Source organism: Perognathus longimembris, chromosome 5 (assembly GCF_023159225.1).
Source record: "Perognathus longimembris pacificus isolate PPM17 chromosome 5, ASM2315922v1, whole genome shotgun sequence".
In the NCBI taxonomy this organism is placed as follows: Eukaryota; Metazoa; Chordata; class Mammalia; order Rodentia; family Heteromyidae; genus Perognathus; species Perognathus longimembris.
Window position 1 is genome coordinate 63646508 of NC_063165.1, and position 13530 is coordinate 63660037.

Genomic DNA, 13530 nt, shown 5'->3' on the forward strand with positions numbered 1-13530 from the left:
AAGAAGAAGAAGAAGAAGAAGAAGAAGAAGAAGAAGAAGAAGAAGAAGAAGAGGAGGAGGAGGAGGAGGAGGAGGAGGAGGAGGAGGAGGAGGAGGAGGAGGAGGAGGAGGAGGAGGAAGAAATAATAATAGGGAATTTCTTGGGATGTGATGAAATATGAGGTCTGTAGTAGTGTATTGTAAACAAACTTCTGCTGGGTTCAGTGGCTTATACCTGTAATCATAGCTATTCAGGAGGCAGAGATAGGAAGAATAGTGGTTTGAGGCCAACCGGGCCAAAAGTTCGTGAGATTCCCATCTCAACAAATAAGCTAGGGGTGGGCACTGGTGGCTCACACCTGTAATCCTATCTACTCAGGAGGCTGAAATTTGAGAAATGTTGTTTGAAGCCAACTTGGACAGGAAAGTTGGTGAGACTCTTATCTCTAATGAGCCACCAGCAAACTGGAAGTGATGCTATAGCTGAAAGTGGTAGAGCACTAACATTGAGCAGAAAAGTTCAGGGACAGTACCCAGGCCCTGAGTTCAAGTCCCATGACTGACAAAAAAACAAAACCCCAATCCCCCAAAACAAGTAAGCTAAGCATAGTGGTGTACTTCTAGGTAGGAGGGTTGTGGCCACAGGCTGGCTGGGCAGAAAAACGATCTTATCTGATAAATAACATAAAAGCAAAATGGCCTAGATTTGTGGCTCAAGTGTTAGAGCATCTTGCCTAGCAAGTGCAAGGCCCTTAGTTCAAATTCTAGTACCGTCAAAAAACAAAAACTAGGCTGGGAATATGGCCTAGTGGTAACATGCTCTTCTCGTATACATGAAGCCCTGGGTTCAATTCCTCAGTACCACATATATAGAAAATGGCCAGGAGCGGCACTGTGGCTCAAGTGGCAGAGTGCTAGCCTTGAGCAAAAAGAAGCCAGGGACAGTGCTCAGGCCCTGAGTCCAAGCCCCAGGATTAGAAAAAAAAACAAAAAACAAAACAAAATAAAAGAATCTTTCAAAACAAAACAACAAAAAAAAACCACTTCAGCACCTTGGTTCTATTATCAGTTGTGAGTCAGTATGACCCTCCTCTGTTCCCTGAGAGACACCCAAGAGTGAGCTTCAGGTGTTTCTGGCCTCAGCTCCCTTAAGAAGAGCTGTCTACATGTTGACTCCTTATTTTGTTGGCTGTTTTAGGGGGAGGTTGCTCAAAACCACCTGGGAGGGGTCTTGGAAACACTTGATTTTCTTAAGATCGGGTCTCCAGTGTCATTCCAGAGTGACGCTCAGTGACCAGGCTAAGTGGCCATAAATAGAATGTTTTAAAAAACAAGCCTTTTGGGCTGGGGATATAGCCTAGTGGCAAGAGTGCCTGCCTCGGATACACGAGGCCCTAGGTTCGATTCCCCAGCACCACATATACAGAAAACGGCCAGAAGCGGCGCTGTGGCTCAAGTGGCAGAGTGCTAGCCTTGAGCGGGAAGAAGCCAGGGACAGTGCTCAGGCCCTGAGTCCAAGGCCCAGGACTGGCCAAAAAAAAAAAAAAAACAAAAAACAAGCCTTTTATTATGTTGACCAAAGCAAAAAGTTATGCCATGGAAAGTATATACTCTCTGTGGAAATCTGTATGAGAAAATAAAGCACTGACCCAGATCTGTTTAAAATGACCCATCTGGGTAAAATTACATAACAGTTGGCTTTAAATTTAGCACTTCCTTTAGAGTTTGGTTGTGGGTTTCATCTTTCTATTCCTTTTCAAGAAATTTCCTGTTCCTGATTCAGACAGGTCCTAGCTCATTGCTTTTTAGGAAAGAATTTATCTTTTTTTATTATGATGATGGGGGTGAGGTCAACAAGGGGAGTTGGCCCAGCAGTCTAGGCTGAGCCTTTGATAGACAGGAGCCAAAAGGAGCATAAAGGTGGCCCTGAGTTGGGTGGGAAAGAGGTACCAGGCCAGCAGTCTTTACAGAATGGCAGTGGGAGAGGTTGAGGATCTCCTCTTGCGAATTGGGGTTACACAAGGGACCATTCACCTGAGGTAAGAGTACAGCTTCTTAGTTCTCTGGGGCCTTGGGTATTAATTGGAAAAATAATGTGATCTCATCTTTTTATGTCTTTAAGATGGAGATTCCAGTACTGAAATATTGGGTTAGTAGGAAGGCTAAGTGGATTAAACTTTAAAGTGCTTATCCTGGAATATAAATGGTAGTAGCAGAAAATTAACAGGCAAAGATGGTGGCTCTTCCTTTTTACTGATGTAAAACTTTTATTTTTGTATGTATGTATGTATGCATGCATGCATGCATGTGTTTCTGAGACAAGGTCTTTCTAAGTAACCTAGACTAACATCCAAATGTGCATCATCCTGCTTCAGTCTCCCAAGTGCTGAGCTCACAGATGTTTATAATTTGTGGTACAGGAGACACAGGTGGCTCGGGGCAGAAGGTGCAATCTGTGGCCTGGGAAAGAGATTTTTCTTGAGTAAGGTTACTCTTGTGGGGACTGAATGTATTGATATGGGCATTATAAAGCCAAATAGCCTAGTAAGACATACATTGTTTTCACAATGGTAAGGCTTTCCTCAATGGCTGGTACATTATGTTATCTTGTTAAAAAATAAAGCTTCCACAGAACAGGACTTATACCTGGCACATGCAGGTTGACATAGGTACCAATATGACACTGTTTTTTTCCCTTTGAGATATCATCATTGTATGTCTTTGGTACAAGTCTAGTTGTCCTAGTTGGACACTAGAGGGTGAGGGGATGGTAACAGAGAGCTAGTTGCTCATATTAGGGACGGGGGTAAGAAAATAGAGGGGAAGGTAACAGAGAGCTAATTGCTCATGTTGGGGGCTGGGGTAAGTCAGTGGACTTGGGAGATATATAAAAAACAGTAAAGTGATCTGGTAACCAGAATCTGTCATGAATGAGGATTTGAATTTTATTCTTGGTGTTGCTTTATTGGAGAGAGATGGATTGAGTACAGTCAATGTTGTTTGTAATTTGAGAGGTTTCAAAAGACAAGTGGTTATAAGGAGGATGAAGTTGTGTTATTCCAAATTCTACTATAGGATGGTGACAATCATGTAGGTAGAAAGGAAGTCTCAACATTAAGACTACAGGGTGTGGGAGGATTGTGCATGCTCTTGTGGTGTGCTCAAAAGGTTTACGTGAAGTTCTCCCCCTGAGGATCTGATTTCATCTACATATCAGCTGTCTGATCCTCGATCTTCATGGAAGGTAGTCTCAGAGGATGTTTCAGAGGATGAATCAAGTTTGTTCCAAGCCAATCATGACAATTTATTTATATACTTATATTTTCTATGATTGTTCTAGGGTGGCCACATGAACGAGGAGAAGTCTGATGGAGAGCTGAAGAAATCACTTCTTTCTGGTAAAAAGTGAGAAATGGAGAATATGAGGCCTACTTGTTTTTATTTTCCCCTAACTTTGGACTGGAGTTGTATGAAGATATGATGTTTGAAAGCATGGTAGCTATTACATGATGTGGAAGGGATATCTCTACATAGTGGAAAGGTGGAAAAATCTTATGTCTTATGACATCACTCAGCTACTGCATCAAACATGGGACTTGATTCTTCTGTTTTCTTACATTGAGACTCCTATTGCTTAAACAGTGTTTGCTTGGATATTCTGTTATGCAAGCCCAAAACATCTTTATTGGTAGGGCTCCAGATAAAGAGCAACTTTGTGGAGGAGGGGATTCCCAAGACTCTGCTATTAGGAGTAAGGATCCATCAAGGAGCAGAAGAGCTAAGCAGAATTGGGAATCCTAGAGAGAGCTTCAAACACCTCTGGCTAGGACAGAGGAAAACCTGAGTTTCTTCATTAGGAGGTCTGACAGTGTCCCTGACTGCTATGAGGTAGATGAGAGCAAGAGAGAGACAGTGGAGGCCATCAGGTGAGATGTGGGAATGGAGTAGTCACAGAGGCAAGCCCTCCACTACTTTCTGAGAGATGATCAGGGCCAATGTGATCTTTCAGCTTTGGTAGCTTTTTGGTGGAGGAGGAAACAGGGGCTTTGGAGTGGACCAGAACTGGGCTGTACACATAATTTGACTAGAACTTTCTTTCTTCCTTTATTTTTATTGCGAAGATGATGTACAGAGGGGTTACAGTTGTGTAAATCAGGTAATGAGTGCATTTCTTTTTGAACTGTGTCATCTCTTCCCTTGTTTTCTCCCAGTGTTTTCTTTCCTGGCTCCTCTCTTCCACAAGTTACATTGTTCATTTTCAACACAGTGTCTAGTAGGTATCACTGCTACATTAGTTCACCCTTTGTCCCATCATTTCTCTGCTCCCACTTATACTCCCCCAAACAAATAAACTTACATATAAGACAAAAAGTATAGAAATAAAAAACAGCAACAAAGAGGGAAAATTTGAAAGGTAACACAAAACCCTCTTGTTTTCTTTTCTTGTAGTTCACTTTGATAAACATGATTTTTAAATGATCATAGCTATTATGTCTTTGTGATCCTCTCCTAAGAATATCCTTTGGTATCACTATGTGAATATTTAGGGTCCTGTTCTATTTTTTTTTTTTTTGCCAGTTCCAGGGCTTGAATCCAGGGCTTGAGCATGTCTCTGAGCTTTTTTTGCTCAAGGCTAGCACTCTACCACTTGACCCACAGTACCACTTCCAGCTTTTTCTGTTTATGTGGTGCTGAGGAATCGAACCCAGGGCTTGATGCATGCTAGGCAAGCGCTCTACCACTAAGCCACAATCTCAGCCTGTGTCCTGTTTAATTTATCATGTCCAAATGTAATTTTTTTTTTTTACCATCCATTGTGTTTACTTATAGATTTATAGGCACATTCTAATTATGACACGAAGGAAACCATGCAACTTGTTTCTTTGGGTTTGGCTTAGTTAGCTTAATATAATTTTTTACAATCTTTCCATTTCCCTATGAATGGGGCAATATCAGTCATTCTGATGGAAGCATAGAATTCCATTCTGTATATACACCACATTTTCTTGATCCATTCGTCCACTGAGGGCATGTGGTTTGATTCCATGTCTTGGTTATGGTAAACCATGCTGCAATGAACATGGTTGTGCTGGTAGCTTTAGTGTGGCATAGTTTCTTGCCAATTGGATAAGTGCTCAAGAGTGGAATTTCTGGGTCATAAGGAAGCTATATATTCAGTCTTTTGTGGATCCTTATACTGCTTTCCAGAGTGGCTGGACAAGTTTACATTCCCACCAACAGTGTAGTGGCATTCCTTTTTGTTCACACCCCTGCAAGTATTTGTTATTGTTAGTTTTCTTGATAATGGTCATTCTAACTGGGATGAAGTGGAATCTTAATGTTGTTTTGACTTGCATTTCTTGTGTCTATTAGGCATTATTATTACTTTTTCTGAGAAGTCTCTATTTAAATCTTTGTCCCATTTATTAATTGGGTTGTTGTTTTCTTGAGGATTTGATTTTTCAGGGTTTAATTCTTTTAGCTCTAAGTATATTTTAGGTATAAGGCCCTTGTCTGATGCATAGTTAGTAAAGATCTCCCATTCTGTGGACTTTCTATTTATCTTGCTAGCTATATCTTTTGTCATGCAGAAACTCTTCAGCTTGATGTAGTCCTATTTATCCAGTCTTTCTTTGATTTGTTGTAGTTCTGAATTTTTGTTTTATTTGTTTTGTTTTTGTTGCCAGTCCTGGGGCGTGGACTCAGGGCCTGAGCACTGTCCCTGGCTTCTTTTTGCTCAAGGCTAGTACTCTACCTCTTGAGCCACAGATCCACTTCCGGCTTTTTTCTATATATGTAGTGCTGAGGAATTGAACCCAGGGCTTCATGTATATGAGGCGAGCACTTTTCCACTAGGCCATATTCCCAGCCCCTAGTTCTGAATTTTTACTTGGTAAGTTTTGACCTGTGCCTTGGAACGCTAGTGTTCCCCTATCCCTGCTTGTTATATTTTCATGTTATCTGGCCTTTGATCCATTTGATCCATTTGGAATTTTTTCCATCCTGTGTTTTTGGCTTCTTTATCAAGTATTGGGTGGCTTATAGGTCTGTTAGTTCATTTCTGAGTCTTATATTCTGTTCCATTGATCCTCAGGTCTATTCTTATGCCAGTACAAAGCTGTTTTTATTACTATTTCTTTGTAATAGGAATTTTAGTTTCTTTCTTTTTTCTTTTTTTTTACTTTGTCATGAATAATAAATGTTTATTTTTCATAGTTCATAATGAATTGAGGGTATTCAACTTTGAATATTATTGAAGCAATGGCATAAGAACATATCTTTAATGTTCAAAGATACAGAATATAAGAAATTTTCTGGATTCCTTAGAAGCAAGATAGTGGCTCTGATAAAGCTGAGTGTCCTCTGCAGTGCCCGAGGAGGCCGAGCTCTCTTCCTCCGAAACCCCGTGGTGAGACCTGCTTGTGTCTTTCTTTCTTTTTTTCAAGTAAAAAGATGAATTTATTGGGGAAGTTACAGATGGACCAGTCCCAGTTTTCAGAAAAATATATAACACAGAACAGGACAGTGGCACAGAGACTTACTTCTGGAGGATTTCCAAGTACCAACAAACCAATTCAGCTGCAATGGAGAGCTTAATTGGGACGCCATGGGGATGACAGACACAAGACTTGAACATGTGGCATGGTATAATGGCACCTGAGCTGTCCTGCCCCTAAATAGGGTCAGGTCAGGGGGTAGGATCACAGGAAGCTCCCAGTTCCAAGCACTTGACAGACAGATTCAGTAACCTATAGACCATGTGCCACCCCTGTTTCTTGGGGTTCAAGAACTCCCATTACCTGGGGATGGGGCTTCCCTTCCTGTAGGAATCGAGGCACTCCCATCAAGAATTGGCATGCAGATGGTGGGGGTTACTATTTTTTACAAGGAGAGGGAATCTTCCCAGGCTTCTGGGTAGCTGGGGCTGGGGAGGCAGTGGAGATGGAGTCAGCTTCTGTCTTCTTTCGCTGGCCAGATCTGACCTCCATATTAAATTCCCCCAGTTTTTTTTTTCTTGTACATAGAAATCAAATCATTGATTTCTTTTGGAGAGCTTAATCTTGACTAAGTTTGAATCCAGCTCTTGCCTATTTTGCAGAATCATAAAGTGATTCTACCCACGGGCTGCTGGGGAGAGCAAAGATGAGACAAGGGCCAATCTGATGGGACTGCTGCTCTTAAGCTTTGCACCCAGAAAGAAACAGGTTATCTGTGATAGCCACCCCCAGGAGGGCTGTAGATGTCTTCACCTTTTAAAAGCTCCATCCAGTTACCTAGGTAACTGGCACACCTGGAGGCAGTTACCTCCCTCCCTTCTCTGAGGTCACACCTTAATCCATCTGGACATACTCTAATACACTTGGACACACCTCCCACCCCAGGCATTGCTTGGGAGTGACTCTCTAGCCTGCCACGCATGCTTTCCAATTTTCTTAATAGAGCTAGTCAACTCCAGTCAACGCAGAGGAGTGGGAAGGTTACCAGAGAAAGAATGTCCCCCCAAAATCTTAGTTTCAGCAGATCCAGAGTGGCCTTCCAGCAGGAATAAGCTGCGTGTGATGAAGTCCCATCTTTTACCATGGTAAGGGTGCACAGGGTAAAGATATAGATTCTTCCAGATGACTGTCAGGCTGTCCTCCATCTTAACCCAAATGGGATGTGCAGGGAATGTAGCAGCAGCAGGCAGCAGTGTCTCCCAGTGGTTCCAATAGAAATGTCACACTTTCTGCTGGGCTGCCTGAAACTTTCTGCATAAACTGGTTAAAGAAGTTTAACCTAATGCCTGACTTTAGTGAAATCTACTATTTTACTGGTTACCTTTTAAGTACACTGGCTTTTGTAGGCTGGTGCCCCACTGAATTTCAAAATAGCTTTAGGCAATCAATGGCACTTGGGTAATTATGCCAGGGCAATAACTTTTAGTAATCAGACATTTTCAATAAGGCTAGGATTTTCTAGGCCAACCTAGAAGGTTTGGCCTATAACTGTCTCTCACAAGTGCAGTCTGTGTGTTTGTACACTTGTTAGCACTATTTTCTATAGCTCTGTTTTATCCAGCCTCATCTTCTAAAAATAACTACAATCCCTTGATCCTAAAGGGGAACTGATGGGTGAAGATCATCATCTTCTGTAACTTCTTCAGGCTGATTCAGGGGCGTTGACCTTACTGAGCCAGGAACCTATACTTTTAGCCCTCTTTACCAAGGGGCTGCAGGATGAGATGTCCATTAGGAGCTTTACTCCTAACTGGAAATCACATTTAACCTTTAACAACTATACAGACTTCTTCTTGGGCTACAGCACTGTAGCCTTTTAACATTCTAGTTTGCAAAAGCAGTTTCCTGACTGGCTGGGGAAACTGATCACTGATGACCTAACAATGCCTAAATTACCTTTGTAGGCCTTAGATCTCAATAAAGACAATCTCAGATCCACAAGCATCCTTTCCTGAACAGATATGCCAACTCAGAATTCTCACTGCTAGTTAGGGCTTTGAGCAGATGCAGGAGGTTGGGATCTTAAATTATCCCCCCATGTGACAAACTTCAGTTTTGCTACCCACTATCACAGATGACTGGCAAGTTCCTGTCCAGTAGACAGACATGGGCATTAGAAAGGCAAGCTTACAAACTATACTTCTAGGACCTCCTGGCTCTGATTAACTTTTAAAGGGCCAAGTATAAATCCAGAAGGATCACAGTAACTCCATATTGTACTAAGACCCCATTCTGTATATGACTGACCTTACCGTAAGTCCTACTCCCCCCACCCCTCGCTGTTGTAAGTGGAATTTTCAGTATCTAATTGTGAGTGTGATTTCCAATATTTGTGAGCAGGATTTCCAGTATCCAACTGTGAGTACAATGTCCAATGCCTAACTAAAACCCTGAAGCTGTGCACACATCCCCCTTGCTACACCCCTATGGCTTAACCAATCAATTTTAAATGCATCAGTCCCTCAAACTGACCAATGGCCCTTTCCAGATTCCTTCCCCCTACCAAATGTGCCAAACATGCTTTAGGATTATTTTTTAATTTTCCCGCGGTGTGTGTTGATTTGTTAAAAGATGCTATGATATGCTAAGTCCCTGCCTTCCCCCCAAAATGTATAAAACAGCTGGGAGCCCGAGGCTCAGGGCCTCTTGCATTACCAGCATGCTGAGTGTGCGCAAGACCGAGCTAGCTCGAAATAAATGCCCTTTTTGCTGCTTGCATTGGTCTTGGTCTCTGGAGGTCTTTCGGGGGATCCGAACTTGAGCATTTCACAAGCACACATGACTCTAGGATCTGACACCATCTCTGCCATCCAAGCAGTGGCTTACTGCATCTGGATGTTTCATCCATTTTGTCCCAGGAGTGACTTTTTCTTTTTTTTCTTTTTTGGCCAGTCCTGGGCCTTGAACTCAGGGCCTGAGCACTGTCCCTGGCTTCTTCCCGCTCAAGGCTAGCACTCTGCCACTTGAGCCACAGCGCCGCTTCTGGCCGTTTTCTGTATATGTGGTGCTGGGGAATCGAACCTAGGGCCTCGTGTATCCAAGACAGGCACTCTTGCCACTAGGCTATATCCCCAGCCCTAGAAATCCATTTTTGATCTCTAAAGTCTTTTACCAACTTCTGCTGTAACTCTTACACTTTAGCTTTCTCATTTGCATTTGAAAAATTGAAGCCTGGAGGTATTTGAAGAAATCTGGAGCCTAGGTGCCACCCATTGCTTTAGGCTGCTTGATTTTACCTCCAAATTTCTTATCTAGAAATGCATTCTAAAGCCTTTTAATAACCTCCTTTAACACCTACACCTCAGCCTTTATTTGCATCCAAAAAACTCTGAAGCCCAGGGCACACATTGCCTCCAGGCTGCCTGTTTTAGAAGAGCCATTTTTTTCATCAGTCTCAGTTACTGCATGAAGACCTTTGAACTCAAATGGCAATTTTTCCTTAATGCAAGAATTACAATTACAAAAATAGAAATACTTGTTCATTTAGCTTTCCAACAAATTAGTGAGAAAAGTTAGCCCATTCTGTTATTTCTTTCTACATACAGAGAGTTAATGAGAATTTTACTTCTATCCCCATTTGTTAATATACTTTAAAATATTTGCCTGATTATATGTAACTTAAGGTAGTTAGAGACTTACTATTACATCACAGTATACACATAAAATTCAGTACCTGAATCATTAAACTGATACCCAAAACAATTGTAACAAAAGTACATTCCACAGTGTACACCAGAATTACGAACATGAGAATCCAGACTTAGCATCTTTGCTTTTTCAATACATCCAAACTACAAAAAAGTACAGAAATCAAATTATATCAGGTAAATAAACTTTTAACCCTCCTTTAAGATTTTTTTCAATTTTAATCCATCCTAAGGAGCAGTTTTAGAAATATCAGTCAAATCATTTATTTTTACCACCAGGTTTCCAATGCTCACCTGAAAACAAAAGAGACAAAAGAATAGCCTCCATTGGCCTACAGAATGGCCTATCTCCATCCTACTCCTTAAAGCTTGATGAACTGTCTTGGTGCCAGTTTGCCCTCTTCCACCATGAATGGATGCTCCCTATGGCTGTCCCACCATGTGGACTCCCTCCAAGGCCCGTGCCACCATGTGGACTGGCTAAGCTACACCTTTGTTAGATCACTCCTCACTCCTTAGGGTAGGCACACAGGCCTGTCCTAAGTTTTCCTGTCTTTTTTTTTTTTTCTCTCCATCTGACTGAGAAACCCAAGCAATTCTTTAACAGTGATAAACAAACTTTTACATCCAAATATCTAACATTTAGCCCCAAATTTTAACAGTGGAGGAAAATAAATTTCAAGTTCCCAATGCCTTTTGCTAAATTAGATAACTTGATGAGAGTTCAAACATCTTAATTCATTAAGATACCCACATTTTTTCAACTGCAAATTAAAAATCCTTAGAAATCTTTTGAACTATAGTTCCTCTTTTAAAACAATGCACTAATCCTTTAAAACATCTAACTTGTTGACCTTTGAGTTTAAACTTAAACTCACCCATTTTAACATCATACTGACAGTTATAATCTTGAATATGTTCACACTCACACATATTCAAAAGATCTTAAAGTGTGCAAAATAAATATCGGCTGTACATTTTTCAGTGGCAAGAGGTATTTATGCCAATCTTACTCTTGCAATAACCATCCAAGATTTAAGACAAAACTTTTAACAAATGGCTTTAACATTCTCCAGCCTCATTTACCATGGCTTGCTAGTTTTAGCAAGACATTTTAGCACACCAGATACTCTTCTGTTGAAGATAGCTGGAAGGGGGTTCCCTGGATTAAGACTCAGTCCACCCTGTACTTGACTCTAGTCTCAGCCCAATTTTGACTAGAGCATTTTACAGATCAATTGACTTTTAAATACCTTCAGTTGGAAGAAAATGGTTAAAGAAGCTACCTCTCTTCCCCTGCGTCCTCCAGATCCCAGGAGACCTGGGGAGGCTGTTTGAAACTGGATACCTGCAGAGGCCTAGTGTCCCATGTCTTCCTGTAAAGTTAGATCACAACCAACACATCCCTCTGTAATGCCCAGATTTCAAGGCCCCCAAAGACAACCATCAGAGTCCAGAGTCAAAGCCAAACCGCAAGGGTCGTTTATTACGAGTTCAAACCCGGACACCCCCCCTCCCCCAGCTGCGCACTCGTTGCCAGTGACGCTGAGAGGCCCCGAGCACAACTCCAGCACAGCTTTTACAGACAAGTACAGGGAAGTTGGGGAAGACCCCTGATTACAAGTACATGATTGGTTGACATTTGCCCTAGTTTACTGGTCACCTCAGGATTGGCCTGGGTTTTCCCACCTAATGTATGGGCCAGCCGGCCTTAACCTTGGGATACAGATTCGGGGGGGCCTCCAGGAGTGGTCACGTAGCCACATTCCTGGAGCCAGATGGTTCTTGTCTCTTGTGCCCAGATCCAGGCCGGGGTCTGAGACCAGGCACTTAGTCATGTCCAACCTTGAGTGGGCTCCGGGCGTGGACAATTAATCACGTCCCAGGCCAGATGGCCATTATCTCCAGTACTCAGGTTCGGGTATGTACAGAGTTCACAGAGGGGTGTGTGTGTGTGGGTGTGGTTACAGAGTAGCTATATGGAGAATGCTGGTATTTCTCCACTTCCCCATGGGTCAGCAAGCAAAGGCACAGAAGCAAAATAGCCATTAGGGCACAATGGTCACAATTTTATTCTCTATGCTCTTCACCCTCCATTATGAGAACCTTCTGAAGGGGGTCAAGGTGACCCTTGACTACCCCCACCTTAGAGAGCTCTGCTGCATCCAGCTTCTCTCTGTCTCAAGCCTATAGCCTGCACCTTCAGATTCAGACAGACCCACACAAATGGGCCCACTCAGACAGTGCGCTCCATAGCACACCTTTACAGACGGGGTCACTCAGACAGTCCCGACCAATGCACCAGGCCAATGCACCACAAATGTAATGGCGTCCAAGGGAGGGGCAATCCCCCATCCCTCCAAGAGCCCACCACTCAGAGACAGTCTCAAGTAAAAAGATGAATTTATTGGGGAAGTTCCAGATGGACCAGTCCCAGGTTCCAGAAAAACATATAACACAGAACAGGACAGTAGTACAGAGACGTACTTCCGGAGGATTTCCAAGTACCAACAAACCAATTCAGTGCCAATGGAGAGCTGAACTGGGACACCATGGGGAAGACGGACACAAGATTCAAACATGTGGCATAGCGTAATCCGTAACTTTAGTTTCTTGAGCTACACTATAAAGAAATTCATAGCTGACTCCATTGGATTCCTATGAGGACTAACATACATTAAGTCCCAGAAGTATTTTCTGTATCCAGAGTTACTTTGTATTGTAGAAAACATTCACTTTCAGGCTGTGTGATTTTCCCTGAGTGACTCCATTTTATGAAACAGCAGTTACATCCGTTTTCAGTGCAAATGCTGAAGCAGAATGATTCCCCATCTTATTTGTGCAAATAACCATCCAAATTATGAGGCAGACTGATACATAATAAAAAATTACTACGAACTTATCAAATTAAATCAGAAACAAATAGACACATATCAGACAATATCAGACACATCATATCACATGAACCAGGCCACAGACTATGAAACATACTACATTAAGGAATAATGCAACCTCCTCACCTGGATCACATAAAGGAAGGGTGCTTAGCACTGGGGTATGTGGCTCCACACTGACCCATCATTTGAACAGCATCATAGTATACATCATAGTCAGACAGGCAAAGAACTTGTGACTCAGTCCCCGAGGCTTTAGCTTAGCTCAATTCCTGCTTGACAGTCCTGATCCAGTAAACTTGGGATAGCTCTGTTTTGAACTAATTTTAAAAACAGATTTACAATTCGAACTCCTTCTGTGTTTTGACCCTACTGTGCCTCAACAGACCATGGCTTCTTATCCACCCACCCTCAGTAGCTCTTATCAGTAGCTAGGCTTCTTTGAACACCCTTTAACTTTTCTTAGCTATTCTGCAATTTTTATGACATTATGATGTATGAAGTGTGACCAGA